The sequence below is a fragment of the Ambystoma mexicanum genome, chromosome 4p, assembly GCF_040938575.1.
Source record: "Ambystoma mexicanum isolate Mex_15411 chromosome 4p, UKY_AmexF1_1, whole genome shotgun sequence".
NCBI lineage: Eukaryota > Metazoa > Chordata > Amphibia > Caudata > Ambystomatidae > Ambystoma > Ambystoma mexicanum.
Window position 1 is genome coordinate 293619109 of NC_090927.1, and position 20585 is coordinate 293639693.

The window sequence follows — 20585 nt, forward strand, 5'->3', positions numbered from 1 at the left end:
TCTGCTAGTAGCTGGAAATTTTAACGCAATGTGTGAGTGGAAGAAGGATAAAAAGCATATGCTGCAAGGAGGAAACGCCAAAACCAAAAGTGAACAGTTGGGGAGCCTTTGGAATTCATTTATGGCAGAATGGGAATTGTGGCCATGTACCCCGGGAGAACAAGAACAAGCAGACTTGGAAGAGGGGAGAACGAACCTCATGGATTGACTAGAAATACATGGAGATAAGCTAACATGGGGGAAGGAGTGGGGAAGTGATCACCTGCCTATTAAGTACACAATACCTATGCAAATGAAAAAGCACCATATGGAACCCTTGCTGGCTTACACTGAGTAAGCTAAAGGGGGAACAATACTTAAATGGAATACTAGAAAAAAAAGGGTTTTCACAGAGAAATGGCACTAATGAAGAACAGGGAGGTGCAGCTCACAGTGAGGAACTATAACATTAAGCTTAAAACATGTTTGGAACAACTATCCATGAAAGGAAAATGGCACTCGTTTAAGTTATACAAAAATCCCTCTGATATCAGAATAAGGGAACTAAAAAGAATTAAAAAAAGAAAGAATACAAATTGGTCTTTGCAGGGATACATTATGTTTGAATATACTTTACAATAAAGAAAAGAGAAAGATCTCTGCTCAATACAAAAGAGAATTAAAGTTAATCAAAAGAGAAAGTACGATCAGGAGAAACAAAGATCTAGTGGAGACACTGGTTAAAAAAGATGCTGGTAAATGTTGGTCTATTATGGGAGGAGTAGTTCCCTAGAAGAATGCCAAATATCAGCACAATCATGGGAAGCATTCCCAAAAGAAAAGTATGTAGCCCAAAAAACAAACCTCCAAAAGACTTAGATAGCAAGGGGGATAATACAAGAAAAGAGTGTGGATGGGACCAGAGTGACGTGTTATGGGCAATAAAAGGAGCTAAGGCCTCTAGGGCCCAGGCCCTGACAACATCCCTCCAGTGGTCATCAAAGAGAACGTGGACATGTGGGCGGCGCCGCTGTGGAACTTGTATCAACACCTATACTCTCAGGGAGATATCCAAGAGACATGGAAACAACAACAATTGTTCCTATTCCCAAGAAAAGGGATACATTTAGCCCAAAAAATGTTAGACTCCACGAGTAAGATCTTTGGAACCCTATTGTTAAGGGACCTTAAAAGAGAGATAAGTAAACTACATCTCTTAGTGGACTCCCAAATAGGTTTCTGAGCAGGAATGGGAACCCCTTTAAATGCATTCACCCTGGCCCATATGAGAGCAGCGGTTGAAAAAAAGTCTATTGGTACGGTATATATGGCCTTAATCGACAATACTAGTGTATTCGACACTGATAGTCGTGGTCAACTGTGGGTAAAGCTCCAATAAGAAGGGGTTTCTGTTACCCTGGTTAAAATGTAAAAACGCGGGCTCTGTTACAGACAGATACCTTGGTGAGAGTGAGGCTTGACGGGGGGGCCACGACAGACCTTGTTCAGACACATGTGGGGTTGAGGCAGGGATGCGTCGTGGCTCCCATCTTGTACAACTTGTAAATGTCAGATGTAACAAAGATCTGGGAGGGAGGAGGAACTATCAAGTCAGATTAGGATCAGCAACACTCGACTGGATAGCCTTCGTCCAATGACGTAGTGTTGTTTGATTTGACCCCCCTGGGATTACAACAGAAACTGTCACTGTTCCACGTATACGCAGTAGAGAACAACCTTGATGTAAATGGTACAAAAAATAGAGTGTGAATCTTCTCAATGATTAGAAACCCAAAAACAATGAAATGGCAAGTGGGAGATGAGCCACTGGAGCGAGTATCCGCCCTGACCTATTTGGGATACGAAGTTGTAAACTCCACATCCCTAACGGGAGGGATTAAGTATCTAAATAGCAAATTACGGCCGCTGCTCGCAAAAATTAGGCTTGTATACGCTCAGCTCTGCACATCCTCGCTGACTCCTCTGATTAGGTTTTAACTAATGCAAGTGAAGCCGACGATCTTGTACGGGCTGGATATTAATCTAAATGAAAGAGGCAAATACCTAAACACAATCCAAGGCAAGCCCAGGAAAGAGACCTTGAGTTTGGCAAAAAAAGTACCAAATGCAGTGATAAGGCACACGCTTGGGTTGATCTCTCTTGCCACTAGGGCAACATGGAGGAAAGTAATGGGCAACACAAAACTCCTAAAGTCTCCCTTGGACTCCCTGTATGAAAAATGGGGTGAAGAACAAACACGTACTTCGGGAACATCAATCAACACAATGAAGTTTGAGATGAGCCAACTATTAAGCGAAATTGGCTCGTCAAGTGAGGAGTTGGTAATCAATCAAGCCAAAGCAAAGTGAAAGCTCTTTCAATATGACTGGGTGAAAACATCGGAAGAACTGGCTAATTATAGCCTGTGCAAGTAATATTCAAAACTGGTGTACAAATGGGAACAGGTCCCTAAATATCTGTTTATTTTCCCATGTCTAAGAAGGAGACTATTATATCTCAGTTTTTGATTCAATCAAATGCCCACGCTTGAGAGAGTGGGAAACTGGAAAGGGGTACAGAAAAAATAAGCTGTAGCCTATGTGGCACTGTAGAGCTCAAAGAAACCACAAAACATCTGGTTATGGGCTGTGATGCCTCAAGATAAGAAAGGTTAAGATATCTTGATACATCCTATGGGAGTGAGGCCCTGTGGGTGAGATTGATGGGTGGACAGGCACAGATTCTTATACTAGCACTGTGTGATCTCCTATACAAAATCTTGGAGAAGCTAGGAAAGGCAGAAAGGGAAGAAGAAACCCGCAAACTGGCTTAGTCTACAACAGTGTAATTTGAGCTGATGCTTCTATGTTCTTCAACAATGTTTTCTGTATGCTTTTCTGCTTATTCACTCTATTTTCTTTCTTTTAGAACATATTTTAAAATGTTTAACAAATGTAAAAGAACAGTTTATATTGCTTAATTATTCATGTACTTCTTATACATCTATGTTATTTTGAATAATTGTGAAATAATCTCTTCAGTTTTTTAAATATATGTTTTGTTATGTAAACAGTTGGGATTCAAAACACACACAAAAAAGAAGAAAAAAAAGAAAATATGGGCAGCCTGTGTAGATTGGGAGTTGTATTGTCTGGGAGTGTCTGACTATTTATTAACCCAATGGAAGGATTTGATGTCGATGTGACATAATGAACACAACGTCTGGTATCATCACCCATGGTGAAAAGAGGAACACACAGGGAACAGGGATCTGGAATCAAAAGTTGCATTGAAGGGATAACACCTCTTTGGAATGGATGACAGCTGAGCCTGGATATTAACTGGAGGAATGGGCCCTATCCATGAGGAGACTAGTAGCTGGCGCAGACCTGCTTTGCAAGAAGGAGGAGAGGCTGACTGGGAGATTCATGAACACTTTTGAGGGTCTATGCTGGTTTGGCACCTTATAGAATTACCCTAAAGTCACTATAAACATTGTACTCAGCTGTAATTAGATACATCCCATAGGATCATTGCCCTGCTAACACCATAGAATGGGAGGGAGCTGGGTAGGTGGTTTCCAATGGGGGCACTCATTCCATATAGAATGTTTTGATAGTTTTGTGTGAAATGCAAAAGTGCTTTCTCACTATGCATACTGCCAAATGAAATTTGACTTCTTGCAGAAAACAACATTTTTTTCTGTGCACAGAGCGCATGAACTTAATTATTACGAACAACATGAGAATAGAATATTGTAATGTGCTAGTGTGAGTTATATCCTGCTTTCACTATATTAAAGCTGATGGCGATCACATTTAAAAAAGGTTTTCTCTGTGCTGTCCATGGAGTGTTAAACAGGGAATACTTTCCGGTGATGATAGATCTGTTATGTTATGTTATGTTATGTTATGTTATGTTATATGGCAACTGTATAGCATCTACTGGCATTGGTATGCCTGGAAGTGCTATGGGGGCGAACACCCTTAGGGGGACCATGGTCCAATATTAATGATGTGGAGTTAGGGTTCTTAAATTCATGTGTACATTTGATAGCCAACCCTAGGTAAGTGGGAAGTGGGTAGGTCCATAATAGCGGCCCATAGACCTCGGGGAAGTGGATGGGTGCGGTGGCAGACTGTCAGGCAGGAGGAGAAGCAAGGAGAATGATTATGTGCACAGCTGGACCACATTTTTTTTGTCGGACTCAGCTGTATATTTTGTAAGTAGTGATGTGTGTTAGGTGCGTGAAGTCGAACAGTGTTTATTGCAAAGGCATGGGGCTGAGTGGGGTGAGACACCTGAAAGTGTCTCACCCACTAGTCCCCGGAGATCTGGCATCTAGGTGGCAGGACACAGCCATCGCTATTGGATCCAGTACCTGGGGGATGATCACCTGGATGGGGAGTCTTTGGTGAATGGAAGTGGGACACCGAGGGGCGAGACACGGTATCCCATTCCCTGCAACACCTTTATCCCATCCTACCCCATAGAATATTTAGAAGCTCCACCCACCCATCAGCCCCCCCCACCCTTTTCCGACACAAACACTTTCCTACACATTGAAAGACAATGGACTAACATCAGAGCTGTTTACTTGACATGTCCTGACACAAGGGTCAGGCAGAGTCAGGCAATTGACAACAATTACAGACTCCTGACGGCCCTTTCCCATCCCCACAGGGATAAAAGGCAGAGCACGAGAGCACACTATGAGTAAGGCCAACCGCACAAGGAAGCAGCTATTCCAGGTCCCAATTCAAACTGAAAAGGAAAGCGACGAGACCCAAAAGGACGACAAGAAGGAAAATGCCCTTGCCCTTTTTAACTCAAAGCCACAAAACCTCTGTGAAAGGAATTATAAGACAGGGAATTGCAGCTGGCGTGTGGTGTACAAGTTGTCAGCATTGAACAAGCCCCTGCCACACTGATATCCAAGGCAGGGAGACGTGCCTGCTACTGTGCTATTGTTCTTGACTCGAGAGACAAAAAACGCTCAGGAGTTCAACACATCCGGTGAGTTGGAGGCAGCTGATAGTATGACGGGCTGTGTTGAACAGAAGGTTCCAATCAGTAACATATTGTGAATGCAAGGACTTGTGAACAAAGAACGTGTGTGTGTTTGAACTTTTGGTAAACCCTGTGAAGGGCCAACTGGAGAGTGGTAATGCGACACAGGAGTGCTCATTCGAAGGACTCTGGCTGTCCCCCTTCTTTGTGGAAACTTCAAGTACCGGGAGGTGCTAGGGGAGGCTGACGTGAGGTGTCCGAGTGCTCCTACAAGGGTCAGGTCAAATCCTTTGTGCAAGTGAAATTCTCTGACCCATTGCCAAGAGAAAGCTAGGGGAAGGGAACCGCCACTTTCTGATGGGATTGTAAGCATTGTGAACTTTGACAAGTGTGAACTCGATGGGGGGATGCTGAAGAAAGCTAGGGGAAGGAATCCCGCTTTCTGATGAGAAAGACACAGAGAACTGTGTATGTGGCAAATGTGAACCCAGCTGAGGGCTGTCCATAGTGAATGATTGTTGAACTTGTGATTGAAAGGCCGTAGTGTACCTGGCAGAGGGAGACCGACACTGAGGGAAGGATCGAAGCCCGGATGATGGGGATCATAAGGCAAAGGGTAATCGGCCAATAAAGAAGATTTATTAAAGGAACTTTTTGTTTGTTTTGGCACTTCTGGTCCTCTGAGGCAACAGACCTTGTGTATAAAAGACTTGGCCATAGAAGGCCCCCAATATTGGGAAACAAACTGTAAACTTCTGAAGGCGAGGGCCAGGAGTGCGCTGTGCTCAGAAGTCCTGTCTTGTCCCGAGCTTAATACATGGGGAAGGGAGACCTCAGCAATACCATCCTGACATCATTTTGTGAACAGTTCTTTCTTTTCTGGTGAATATTATCCCACACTATTTTGTAACTTAGTGGTAAGGTTTGGCATTAGGTTTCTTAGTACAGGCCCTTTTTATTTGTGACAAGATGCCACTATGACTGCCTTATTATTATTTGATGGTTGTAGCTTGCTCCCATCTTAGAATTAGGTTTAGATTAGGCTTGTTTCTCAGTTTAATATACACCCTTGACATGTGATCACTTGTGTCTGTCATAACTGTTGCCACCAAGAGTTCCTTACAGTGGCCATCACCAGGGAGGAGTGCAGCTAAGTTCCATTGTGATGGAGTGCAAGGTGTTGTAGAGGAGCAGGGGTAAGACTTAGTTGTAGCGATGCCTTGCAGGGATTCTCATGGTTCCTGACTGAGAGGTTTTCTGTGGGTGACTAGAGTCAACCTTGTCGACTCATAAGGTGCCTCCACATTCCTGTCAACAGTCGGCAATAGTTCACCCAGCTGATGGCAAAAGCCAGATTTTGAGGACCTCCCTAAAGGTGATGTGATCTTCTATGTGGCAGATGGTAAGTGGGAGTGAGTTCTAGACGGTGGTTGCCTAGACTGAGAAGGATGAGTCCCCTATTCTGTATGATATTGCCCCTTGGATGATGAGGCAAAGTGCTGTGGCTGATCTCAGGTTTCTGGTAGTCCTGTATAGTGTATGTTTCTGTTGCAGATATTCTGATCCTGTGTTGTGGACAGCTAGGTGAGTGATGCACATTGCCTTCAGGGTGGATAGTTGCCCTGTTGGCAGCCATTGAAGCACAGAGGCAGGAGCGATGTGCTGTCTGGGGCCGAGGACAGGGAGAATTCTAGCTGCAGTGTATTGTACCTGTTGTAGCTTTCTTAGTTGTGATGCGGGGGGCACAGGTTTAAGGCGTTAGAATGGTCTAAGTGTGATGGGATGACAGAAATGATCACAGTGTCTCTGTGGGGGAAGATCAGGTAAGGAAAGAAGCAGCGGAGTATGTGCATGTGTAGGTAGAAGCTTTTTTCCACGGAGTCGATGTGGTGTGATAAGGTAAGGTCAGTGTCCATGATGCTTCTAAGGTTTTTTACTGTGTTGGAGGAGGGCAAGGTGGTGGTCCTAGGTGAGCAGCCAAGGAGTGGGTTCAGGAAAGAAGGCATTCTTCCCACAGAGAAAGATCTCTGTTTTTCCTGGGTTGACAAGGGGGTGGTTAACAGTCATCCAGGGTTCAATTTCTGGGAGACATGATGCAAGATCAAGGATGTAATAGGAGCAGTCCTTTGGGATTTTGAAAACAATGTTAGTGTTGTCTGTGTAGTTATAACAGGTTAGACCATAGGATCAGATGAGTACGGAAAGAGGGCTCTGGTAGAGGTTGAAGAGCAGGAGGGAGAGGGCATCGCCCTATGGCACTCCATGGGCAACAGGGTGGGGAGCCAAGGAGAAAGGAGGAAAGTGTATTGTTTGGGATCTGTTGTAAAGGAAGGAAGATATCCACTAGTTCGAGAAGGATTAGTGCAGCACAACCTTTTGAGTCGTCGTGCCTTTTAAGATCATTGTAGATGGAGACTAGGCAAGATTTAGTTCCTTTTATGTGTCTGAAGCTGGAATGGACAGGGTTTAGAAGTTGGTTGGATTCTGTGAATTGGCATAGTTTGGGAGTAGGCAATTCAGTTCATTCGTTTCAGCTATGAATCGGTTGTTAGACTTGGGTCTGTAATTAGTCGGTACAATGGGGTCGAGTGAGGGCTTTTTGAGCAACGACTTAATGTATGCAGTCTGGAAATCTGCTTGGAAGTTGGCGTAGGTGAGAGATTAATGATAGACTTTGCGATGTCGCTGGCACAGGTTGTGGTTTGGATTACATTTAGTAGAGAGGGGGACACGTTCTCCAGGAGAACCAGAGAGTCAGCTGTGAGAAGGAAGAGAAGAGCAGCAGGATGAAAGGTCGTTCTAATCTCCTGGTCGAGATCACCAAGGATGGGGTGGTGAGCGATGCTATTTTTGTGGTTATGGTGATCTTTCTTACTATGGCTGTGTTGTAGAGGTGGCCTGAGAGAGAGTCACAGAGAGTTAGGGTGAGGGCGGGGGAGGATGTGGTGCATGCTGAGGCACTGAATTCGGAAATGATCTCGAAAGAGTTCCCTGGAGGTGTTCCGGGCTTTGGTGATTCTATTCTAGTAGCATGAATTTTTGGCCTTGCATATTTTCTACCCGGTACAATTTGAGCTGGAGGGTGTACACTATTCTGTTCAACAGCGATGGGTCTGCACCCCTTCTGTGTTCTAGGAAGGTGTTCTGTGATTTAAGAGATTAGAGGGCCGTGGTGAACCATCTAGGGGTTAAGCCTTGACTTCTAGAGAAGTCTATGGCTGGGGTGACAGGTCTGAGTGATTCTGTGAGCCAGATATCACAGGGGCGATTGGAGATCTGACCTGAGTGGAAGGGAAAGAAGGTCATGTAAGTCAGTAAGGAAAATGCCAGGTCGGCAGTTACTTTGACTTTTTTTCCAAAGAGGGTAGTAAGTGGCCCTGGGGCTGCCACGGCGAGGGTGTTTCTACAGTTGAAAGAGTGAGGGGGATGGCTGAGTGGTCTGTACAGACGAGCGGGTAGGGCGGCAGAGGGGTGATATGGTATGGCAAGCTGAATATTGCGTCTAGAGTTTGGCCTGCAGAGTGTGTAGGGCCTGACACTAGTTGTGATAGATGGAGGGTTTCCATATTGTCCAGAATGGATCAGGACATAGGGTTATGTGAGATGTCGAACCAGATGTTGACGTCCCTAGAAAAGTGAATAGTGGGTGGGAGACCAAGTTGGCAGATACAGAGTCCCTAAAGGTTTCTGTAAAGTTTGGCCTGCAGAGTGTGTAGGGCCTGACACTAGTTGTGATAGATGGAGGGTTTCCATATTGTCCAGAATGGATCAGGACATAGGGTTATGTGAGATGTCGAACCAGATGTTGACGTCCCTAGAAAAGTGAATAGTGGGTTGGAGACCAAGTTGGCAGATACAGAGTCCCTAAAGGTTTCTGTAAAGTGTCCATTGTATCCTGTGGGTCTGAATATGAGTAGGAAGCTGTGGGTATTGGGGGGGGGTGAGCAGGAATGTTACCACGAGGGATTTGCAATCTGAGTCGAAGGCTTGTTTCTCCGAGTGTGAGATGGAGAGGTAGGGACTGTAAAGGGTGGCAATGCCACCTGTCCTGCTCGTTCGATTGTTGATGATAAGATTGTGGCCTGGGGGAAGGCCTCATGCACAATGGGATGGAAGTCTTGTGAGAACAAGTTTCATTTATGAAGAGAATATTAGGGGTTACAGCTGTTCAACATATCAGACGGATATCACATTAAACTGGATGCACTTTAGCCCTCTGGGAGGTTGAGCGATAGTTGAAGGGAATGTAGGTTTCTGGAAGGGAGCTGAGGGGGGTGCCGGGTGGATGGAGATGAGATGTAATACAAGATGGTTGATGAAGGCTTTTGTAGCTATAGGTACTGAGCGAAGGGGGATGCTAAGCAAAGCCTGGTGCATGACTTGGGTGAGTATTAAAGTGGAGTTGGTGGGTTGGGGTTGGGTGTTGGGGCTGCAATGCATTTGGAGGAGATAAATCAGTTGACAGGGGCCTGAGGTTGCAGGAGGGGGGGCAGGTAGTCAATTGTGCTGTTGTTGAGGGTGAGAAAAGCACTCATGGTGTCAGTGTCCTCTGGGTAGGTGTGGGTGCATCCGTTATAAAGAGTGGATGTGTGCTTGGGTGGAGGGGAGTGGAGACCCCATGTGAGATGTGATGGTTGATGTGGATTCTATAGTGGTAGAGGGATGGAAGGGAGTATGCTCTGAATTTTGATTACAGTATGGTTTCCAGTCCAGCGGGAGTGGGACTAGTGTCCGTCATGCATCAGAGGTGATGGAGTCTGGGGAAGGAGTTCTAGAGCTGTGGGGAGAAAGGTGTCTGATGTGTGTGCCAGGAGGAGTATTTAGCTGGTCAGGGATTCATTTCACTGGGTTGGGTGGCTTTGGGGAGGTTGTGAGGGAGTATGTGTGGGGATGGCCTTGGGTCTGGAAGTGAGACAGGAGATGTGTGTTGAACAGACAATGCACTGGTGGCATGGAGTCTGTTCTTTAGGTGTTTAGGGGAAGCAGGGGGCATTTGAGTGAGAGTAGAAGGGTGCAGCATTTTGTAAATTAAATGATAGCTAAAATAAACTGAATCCTACGGTATTCACAGTTATAGTCAAACACTTTAGGCTGTGGTTTTCTGGCCACACTTCATTGCCCAAAAAAAGAAACTTGATCATTCAACACCTGTGAAAGGTGCAGATATTTAAAAGACGCATTTTAATGGAAGGGAGTTTAGTATTTTTATCCCGATAGAAAAGATGCACTTCCAAATAAATGCTATAGTTTCACCAATGCGTTTGTGTTCGAGTGAGAGGACCTTTAACTAAATATACACATTTGATTCAAGGGACTGAAGGACCTGGTTGTTGTCCTTTCTGAAAGTCAGAATCTGGGGTGGACACATGGAGTAGATCATGGATAGTGTAGCTCAGTGGCTATGTGCTCGTCTTGGAAGAAAGACGATGCACAACAGTACAGGTTCAAATCCCAGGTCCTTGCTTTGAAAACTCTTTAGTATTAAGCAGTGGTATACAAAAACAATCATAATTTGAAAAATCGATGCTGTTCATTCTAAATTGATAGCACAGTTTTGCTAAACATAGAACTGTGGAGCCTAAGGTGTTATTTCATGATTTGTATTGTACTTCCATCCAAAAGCTAGCAACCAACAACTCCTCATTCACAGACCAAAGCAGGGAGGGATCATTCATTTAGATGTGTTTACATAAATGTCATTTTTCTTTGCAAATGTTCTTGGGAACCAATACTTTACTTTGATATTGGTGAAAAGGAAACTTTTCATTTGCTATTTATGAGCAGAAACTAATTTTACGTAAATGTTAATGTGAAAGAGAGCTTTAGTATACTTATTGATAAGCAGCAAGGTTCTCATAGAATTAAGTGCACTGCTTAGAGGTGGCATTGCATTATTTTGGATTAGAAATAGAAGTAATATTCTCATTTGGCACAAGCTGTGACTGCATATGTGTGTGCCATCACCAACCCAAACTGTCACAGGCAGGCCAACATTAAAAGCGTAAATAAAATATCACATTTCATGTACCTTATTGTGGTGACTTCCCCTGTATGAAGTAAGAAGGCAACCTTTGATTTTCTTTTAAATAGAAAATTAATACATTTTATGAATAAATATATAATTAATACATTTAAATAAATTCTAGTTTTGACTATAAATATCACGTTTATTGTCACAGAATTGACGGGTGAGATTGTATGCACGAAAATGTTCGATCATGGATTGCCTTAAAGTGAAAATAGTGGTATAATAAAAAATAAATCAAAATGTGTATGGTTCTAGCCCCATGACAGAATGCAGGCATGCATTAACAGATTTGTATGTATTGGGGCTTCAATTTATCCATAATAATCACAGCATTCTAGAAGTAAATATTAAGTTGACAAAGGGCCTCTCTACTTCCAACATTTTGGAGACTAGTTTTGATAATTATTTGGCCCTTGGGTTTGGTTTTCCTTTCCTTTGTAGCAAACCAATATTAGGCCCTGAAAATGATCTTACTCTACCTGGGAAGGTGCCAATCTCCAAATTTAGATTAGACATTTTGAGTTTGGCATCCTTTACTAGAAGGTGGTATGAGGATGGCTTACCAACGTGCCCAGAATCCATGACTGTTGTTGAGAATGTTTCAGATTTTATGTTGTTTTGTCTTCTTTCTGTCAAACCATGGAAGTAGTGGCTTATACCCCCACTTACAAGTGAGATTAATCATTTAGTGGGGGGAATGGTTCCACCCTATCACATACCAAATGGCCCTATGTGTATGCATTTAGCAAAACTATTCCAGTTTGCTTGGTCTATACGATATGATGAATCTGATGATGTCATCGCTCCTTTCCCAGAGGTAGTCTCTCCTCATGTGACCAAGGGACAGCAGCAGCTACCTGATCCTGAACCTGGGGGTGTCTATATGAGGGAAGATGATATGAGACGAGGCGACCCTCAGGGGTAGGGATAAGCATCATCAGGTATTACATGGAATCCCCCTATCCCATTTAGGGATATCCACTCCTTCCTCATGCTCTTAATGGCATACTGTGACAATCCCCTTCAACAACCTTTAAAGCCTGCTGACAGTATTCTTTAATATTCTGTAGCAAACTGAATGGCAAAGACTGAGACAAGAAAGAACACTACCCAAATGAAGAGTACTAGGCTGAACCAGAAGGAGCAGTCTAGTGTTTGGGGTAAACTGATTAGTTCCAAGCAACCCCCTTACTGGAAGAGTTCAAAGATGAAACAGCTGAAAGAAACAGAGAGATCTGACTGGCTAGCCACTGCCAGGGAAGCCAAGCTGTCAGGTGCAGAAGTGAGAAAGGAGATGCAGGAGAACCGTGGAGAACATTTCCAGGCTCAGGCTGGTAATCCAGGAGGCAGTAAGTGAGGCAGAAAATAACTACAGTGAGAGAATCATGTGGCATCTGGGGTGGATACACTTCCCCACAGACAGGAGAAGACACCAAAATGGGACACAAGGCAAAGCAGGAACTTTTCACTGGCAAGGGAAGCCGAAATGAGACGCAGACCGTCACCAGTGGCAGAAACGCACCGCCCAAAGCATAGAGAGGGAGCGGAAGTGTAGAAAGACACAAGCGGGGTCCGAGAAGCAAAGGGAGCGATCCAAAAGATGGTGAGCCCAGAGTGAAAGGTCAGGACCCTGGGAGGTAGCTGGAGAAGACATTCCCTAATTGAAGTGGGAGGCTAGTTTCCTACGGCTTGGATCACAAATGTATTTTCATAGTCCCACTCCAAAGATAAGACGTAACTTGGGGAAGACCCATGCCCCTTTTTCTGAGTGAGTGAGAAAGATAGATTGTAACATAAAGTCCTGGCAGGAGAGTATACCAGGCAAATTGTGGCTCTGGGATTCACAGCCATAAGAAACTGTACAAGAGAACATGGCAGGAGAGTACACCAGGTGCTTTGTGAGTCTGGGACCCACAGCAAATTTGTGTAAATAAACTATATGAGAAGACCTGGCAGGAGAATGTACCAGGTGTTAATGAAAATTCCATGTTTTTCACGAGTCGGTTTCCCGAAGGAGATCCTAGTGGATCAAGGGACTACTTTCATGAGTCTTTGAAGTACATCCTGCACATAAAAACTTGTCAGTCATCTGCCTACCACACGGAAACCAATACAGAAGAATTTTAGCAACACACAGAGACAATTCCCACCTTCTGAAGAATGAATAAGAAACAAGGCACAGCAGTTACCTGACACTTGCTTTCCCTCTTAATCATGTTAAATTATATGAACTGGTCTTGATATTCTGGCCTAGCCTATGTACAGTATAATTGGGGTGGTTTTACAGAGGCAGAAAAAGCCGCAACGGAAATGACTGAATGATAAATGTACGTAATGCAAAATTGTTCATACATTTCCTATTCGGTCATTCAAGGTAAAAGAACCCCAAATCTAAAGAAGCCCTAACCCCCCTGCAACTCCTGCAACCGCTGCCCAAACCCCCACCCCCTACTTACCTTTCCTTCAGTCTCGCTGGTCCCTGCAACACCAGTTCACTTCCATGATTGGGAACTGGCACTGCAGGGTCCTTTTCTTTTTTTTTCTTCTTTTTTGGTTCAGCTGCAGGGTTCTCCACTGCAACCCCTGCTCACCATACTGTGTAGTATAGTGAGCGAGGTGTTGCGGGGGACACCCCGCAGCCCAAGCAGCCTTTATATTTTTTGGGTTGGGTCAGTTGCAGGGGTGTCCCCCGCAAACCCCGCTCACTATACTGTATAGTATAGTGAGCGGGGTGTCGCAGGGGACACCACCGCAGCCCCCACAGCCTTTTTCTTTGTGTTTTTTGGGTCAGCTGTTCTGACCCAAAAAAATAAAAATAATGACCAAATAGATACTACAAAATGTCGAACATTTAGTCAGTAGGACATTTAGTAGTATCTATTTTCAGTAATTTGGTGGTGTAGGTCATTAGGATTCAGTAATTTTGTCCGAATCGTACAGTAACCTACTATGCAAGCCTGAACTTAAAAACCTAAAAAGGAATATATCATCAAAAGGTTCAAAAGGAATGTGAAAAATTGGCACAGTGAGCAGAAGATCTAACTAAGATAGGCCTGTATACATTAAACAAATAACATTTCCTCCCCAACCATGACATCTATACATGACTCTACAACAAATATACCTCATGTGCTAAATTCCACCTGAGGCAACATTTAATTATCACTTGACAACCTTGACTCTCAAAAGGTAACCAGACTTGTACCTACATCGACTTCTTTTATCTTTTTTTGTAATATGAATTACATTCAAGAACCAGAACTTCTGTTCCTCATGGTGCTGTGCTGAAGCATCTTTTGTGCTTGATGGAATTACAAATAATTATTTCAGACCAAATAATCGGACAGAAATATGGCAAAGTAGTACTTTATTCTGATTTAAAAAAGCAGGGATAACTGACAGACATTGAACAGTTGCATACACACTCAAAAAACAGCTTGATTACATAGAGGTCTTATACCCCAATATGTGTCATATGTGATGTCATTCTGCATTGCAAATTATAAAAACTATTGAAGGTAAGGATTGGTTAAGGGAACATATCTACATACAGAGCATATGTGAATTCATAAATCATTGACTACCCTTTATCTGCAGGGCACGCCTTGAACTACCTCTAAATATGTATAGTACTGATTATAGAGGATAAAATGGCAGTTGAATGGTCTATGCAACATTGTATGTTAGGTTGCCCCTCAAACCCACTGATTGATGGGCATGCTATTTCAACTGTGGACGTTTGGCTCTTTAGCAGCACGTACATGAAACAAAACGTAGGTGTTTGAATTCCATCAGACTACTCCCCGTTTTCCCAATTAGTCCGTCATCTCTTATCAGTCGGCTGTAAACCAGTCTTCTGTCTGCAGTTGACCTTGCAGCCTGTTCATGGATCTTGAACATTCAAGGGAGTGTGAGCACAGCACTATCTTCGTATGAGGCTCTGATGAATACCCCTTGTCTTCGACTTCGGAGTCACATGTGAAGAGACCACAAATGTGTTCTTTTCAGCCTTCTGTTTATTGCGATATGATTCAATTATGCAGGGGGCTCTGCTCCTCTTTACATTTAGAGCCTTGCTCACTCTACCTTACAAAGATTTCATACACTTTTAATTGTCAAATACTTTGGCCATTACAGATGTTGTCTCTTTCTTTAAGCTATGAAAAATGAGCCCTTTGGTCATAGCTTATCTTAGTTAACTCCTTTTGTGCCCTGCTTTTATTCCTTAAAATAGCATCCTTGATCCTGGGTCAACATAGTCTTCCTGTTGTTCTGCACACAGAGATGTTCTCCTGCATCTCCTGATTCTGCACCCTCAGTCTGTTTTTGAGGTAGCTTGGTTGAATTTCTCATGAGCCAGCATCCATTTTCCTATCATGGACATCTTTGCCACATTATTTATTCCTCTATAGCAAGCCTTTATAGGTTGCCTTGAATTACTGCGTATTTACAGTTATTCGGCAGTACATCACTTCATCTTCTTTGTATTCATGATTACTTCAGCCTTAGGTCATGTTTCTCTTGGTGCTTCAGTTACATTGTCACTGTTAAGTTTTTTCATATCGTTTCAGCATAGGTTAATATATATTCTTCATGACATCCCTCTGCCCTTGTCAACTTCACTTTTATGTTCCATGATGTTCATAGGTGCGTACCGACATTCTTCCATGTGGCATCTTTCCACACTTTCAATGCACAGGTGCATTCTGTATGGCTGCCTGAGCGCATAACATCTCTCATACAGTCAACGCAGTATAGGAACGATACAGAAGCCCAGAAGGTTTGTGGGTTTCTGTGACAACCACGCTGGTTAATGAGTAGCCGCAGATATCTTTCTCTGCAAAGAACAGGATTTCCTGCCTCAAAATATTCTGATGCTTTAGAAAGAAATGTACTTCTGCCCGCAGCACCTTTGGAAATGCATCAGAAGTCAGAGAATGGAGTTGAGAATGAGGAGGAGAACGAAATTGACCTGCCCCCAAATGAGGTGCAAGAAAGAAAAGTTACATCAGCTCATCAACAAAGAGAACAATCAATAGATGAGGAAGAGATGATTCCTGAAAATGACCACATTCTTATTTACTTGGAAACAGATGTTAATGAAGGCATGACAAAGATTACATGCAATCACCTCATTCAAAATTAAGACTCAGGCTCCCCTACTTTGACAATACCACAGCAAGACCAATAGACAGAAAAGGAGAGTGTAGACATTGCCACAACCATGCAATTGACAAGCTTCAGACACTCCCTGTGCAACAGCTTACAGTCTTTTTTTTATACGGTCTGAAAAAAACAAATGCTAATGGTAGTACAGCATTGCAGTCAGTCACATCAGTAGCTCTGGCTCCTCAGTGAAAAGCACTCACGCAACACCCATGGCAAAGTACAGCAAGCAGACCCCAAAAAGGAGGTTTGGTAATGGCCTGTCTCCAAAAATATTGGTTATGTGGAGTTATTCTGCATCAGGAAAACAGCAAGTGCATGTTAGGGCTGCCATTAATGCATGAAAAGTCTCTTTGAAGGGAAGCTGGGTACCCATTTCGACACATCGGGCCTCATTACGAGTTTCGAGGTAGCCATGCTGTCATTACCGGCATGGCTACCTCCAAACTCGGGTCCGGGTCCCGCAAAAGGGGACTTAGCGAGCCATTCCGACCTTGGAGGGCCCGGTAATTCCCTTTTGCGGGACCCGGACCTAGTACGTCCCCATTCCTATTTGAGCCCCCATAGGGCTCAATCGGAATGGGGAGGATTCTAACAATCGGTCCGTTAACAATGGGTCCGTTGTTAGCATCCTGGTCTGCTAGCGGGTCCCGCTCTGCACGTCTGGTTTGGGCAGGCATACAGAGCAGGACCCGCTGCAGAACTCATAATGTGGTAGCCCGGAATGAACGGTGCTGGTCCCTAACCGGCACCATTCATTCCGTGGCCGCCACAGTCAGAATGAGGCCCATCCTCCCCATGTATAGAATTGTCCACATTCTAGGCAAAAGAAACAAAGTTCAAGCAGCTCCACAGCAGCCCTTAACTTCAGACAATGGGCTTATTTACACCACAATCCCAGACAAGCACGCCATACAGAATACAACAACTTTGCACGCGTGCAAGTGCAAAGTGCCTTGGATATTAACACATAGTGCAAAAAACATTGTGGCCATCTTAGAAAACCTTTGCACCATGACAAGTGCAGATTTTCATGGTATAGGCACTACGGCAAACATGTAAAACATACACTTTCAATGCATTTTTGCACCAGGGCAAAGTTTGCTGTAGTGCTAATACCCTTCTATAGTGGCACCAGGACAAAGCTTGACCTGGTGCAAACATGCATTGAAAGTGTATTTTGTTCAAAAGTTTGCCGTAGTACTTATCCCATGACATATTACACTTGTCATGGTGCAAAGGTTTTCCAATATGTCCCCAATGTTTTATTCACCCGCAAAAAGTTTCTTTGCCTAACGATCCTCCCACATGCAGACAGCTTGTTATTTCCCCCTCACTATCTACCCCATGCTATGCCAGCCCACTGTTTCTAAGGCTTTTGAGCGTGCCACAAAATATCACAAAAGACCCAATACATGTCTATTCAATGATAGCCTTTGAGTTATGTTGGCAATACATTTACATCCCTAATCCTTTGACAAAAAACTGTGGATTCAGATGGTTTCAGTACCTCACCACTACATCCATGTTGTGGAAGCAATGATGATGGCACTGCAACATTGCAAGCTTAAGAAAGGCCTCCTAACAATTAACATATACACTAGTGCTCAAGACACAGATGCTGTGGCTAACAAAGGACAAAGGGTCACCTTCCCCTATACCTGTAATCAGAAAAGCATTGGACAACAGCCACCACATGTGATTACAAATTGGCCCACCTTGTGTAAGGAATGGTTTGCAGCAGGGGCCACGGTGCAGTTGATCTCTGGGAGAAAGCAAAGGAGCCAAATTGTCAATACTCTGACCACTGGTCCAGGTGTCCATGTAAAGTGAATGTTTTGGTCCAACGGGCTGCTGTATTGCCCACCCCACTGTAGCCCTAATCTCATTGCACAATTACCATAAGGCTTTGCAAGCGAACAACGTTGGCTACGAACTTCCCAGACATGACCTCTGTTTCCCATAATACCCATAATCCACTGGAATTCAGGCTTTTCCTCAAAAGGGTAGTTCAAGAGGCTAAGAATTATTTTGCCAACATTATAGCCAGGTTAACATCGAACAGGCACTGTCTGTGGTGGGATTTGGGATATTGTTGGCCACAATGAAATCTTCTTCAACACTGGCTCGACACAACACGAGATTCACAAATATTTGAAAAGAGGAAGAAGTGACAGGCAGTGAAGGTGGAGAGGGGGCACATGAACTGTGTTACATGCTGGAGAGCAGGGTGCTAGTCAACACACAGATGTTGATAGAGGTGGCTAGGCATGAGGGCTAGAATGTGGATAGATGTAAAGACATAGTAGACATTTGAAAAGGGATAATTTTCAAAAGCCACCCAGCATTAATTTGGTGGACAGATGTGGGTGAGGAACAAGGGTTGTTATAGTTAGTGCAAAGTTTATGTTTGCATTTTGCAGAGCGGTATATGAGTAGAGACGGAGACACAGGAGTAGAATAGTACAGGAGGCAAGGCAACTGATTACTAAGGTTGAAAGTTGGAATAATTTGTTGAGTGGTATTAAAGCAAGCACCTCATTTTTCTCATGTTTAAACATGTATCCCAGCTGCAGTTTTAGTGGAGGTTAGGAACTAATAATGTCAGAGAACACTATCCCTGAGATAATCACCTGTGTGTTTGGTAAGAAAGTCAGGAGTAAATGACATTAGAGAGGGACTAGGGGAAGGACAAGGTGGTACTCCTCTAGATCACCAATGCTACGCATCACCTGTGGAGTCCCACAGGGTTCCATCCTCTCCCCAGTAATCTTCTATCTATACATGGAGCTGCTGGGGGCACTTCTAGCTATACACAACATCCGCATCCACCAATACACTGACGACACACATCTATACCTCAAGATCGACTCCATCAAGGACAACCTTAGGCTAAAAAACCTGCCTCTCACTGATCCAGTCTTGGATGCACAGTGCAGACTTGAAGCTCAACCCCTCCAAGACTTAATTCCTACTCCTCACCAACAACATCGAACACCCAGACGCACAGACCTGGCTATCAACCTTGAACTCTGAGGCCTTCACACCTGAGCTCACTTCCTGTGCCAAGTCCCTCGGGTTACACATTGACAAACATCTCTCCTTCAAGAGTCATATAGCTAAGTAAAATCAGACAGCTTGGTATCAGCTCTCCACCCTGCGTAAATTCAAGTCCTTCCTCCCTACGGACAGATTAAGATCCACTCTTCAAGGACTGGTCCTTTCCCATCTGGATGGGGGCAATGCACTCCTCAAAGGCCTCCCGTCATCCTCCATTGTACTCATGAGAAGAGTCCTGCATGCGGTTACATGCCTCATACATGCGATTACGACATCACCTCAGCCCTCATCAACCATTACTGGCTCCCACTGCACGCACAAATCATCTTCAAGTCTTGCTCCATCCTATATAAGGCCGTCGCCCTCAAGTCACCCAGCTACCTCGCAGAGAAAATCAGCATATCTGGAAAACATTGCACCACCAGAAGCGAGGACCCATGCAGACTTGAAATCTGCCTCTGCAAAAACGAAAGGACCAGAAAACAAGCTTTCTCTGACTATGCCCCAAGACTATGGAAACTCCTCCCCGTCAGCATCCGACTCACCCCCACACTCCTACAATTCAGAGAAGAACTCAAGACCCACCTCTCCAAAGAGTATCTCCTTGGCCATCACGTCGCCCCTCACGCCACCTGACTCGCTAGACGCTGCCCACCCCGTCCTCCCTGCCATCGGTACAGCTGTACCCCTTCTCTGTGGCCCTCTGTTTCCTACCCCCGCTGCATATCAGTTCTGCTGTTACCTCTGAAAAGCACTCTGTTATGCATCTGTAATGTTTTGCACAGCTATAAAGTGCTCTGTTATGTATCTGTATTGGTGCTCTGTTGTTTCTCAAAGCTAGGTCTGTGCTCAATAAATACCATAATAATATTAAGAGTAGGGGCAAGATTAGTTTGGCCTTAGATTAACTGTGCATAAGGCAGTGAAGTGCCATTGAGTGGCAGATAGCCAAGAAGCAGTTGGAGATGCACACAGAGAGGTTAGGGCTGAAAGTAGAAAAGGAGAAGATTTAATTATCACTTAACAGATGATAAAACAGGCTTAAGGAAGAAAGGTGCTTACCCATGTAAGATGCATGGAGGGTCAAGAGTAGGCCTGGACACACGTTCCTTTAAAGACCTAGAACCACCTGAGTTTCCAGTGATTCAACCAGGTCGAATTTCATACAATCTTTTGGAAAGGTTTGCGTGCAGTTCAGCCACACAGCTTAAAGGGGGATTGACACATGGCTGAAACTCCTAGTCAATCTCAGGCAGCTTTCAGAGAGTCAGGGATTCATTGTTGGAGGCAAGCTTAGAACATGCAGGCAAAGGTCAATACAATTGAGTACATTTATTTTGC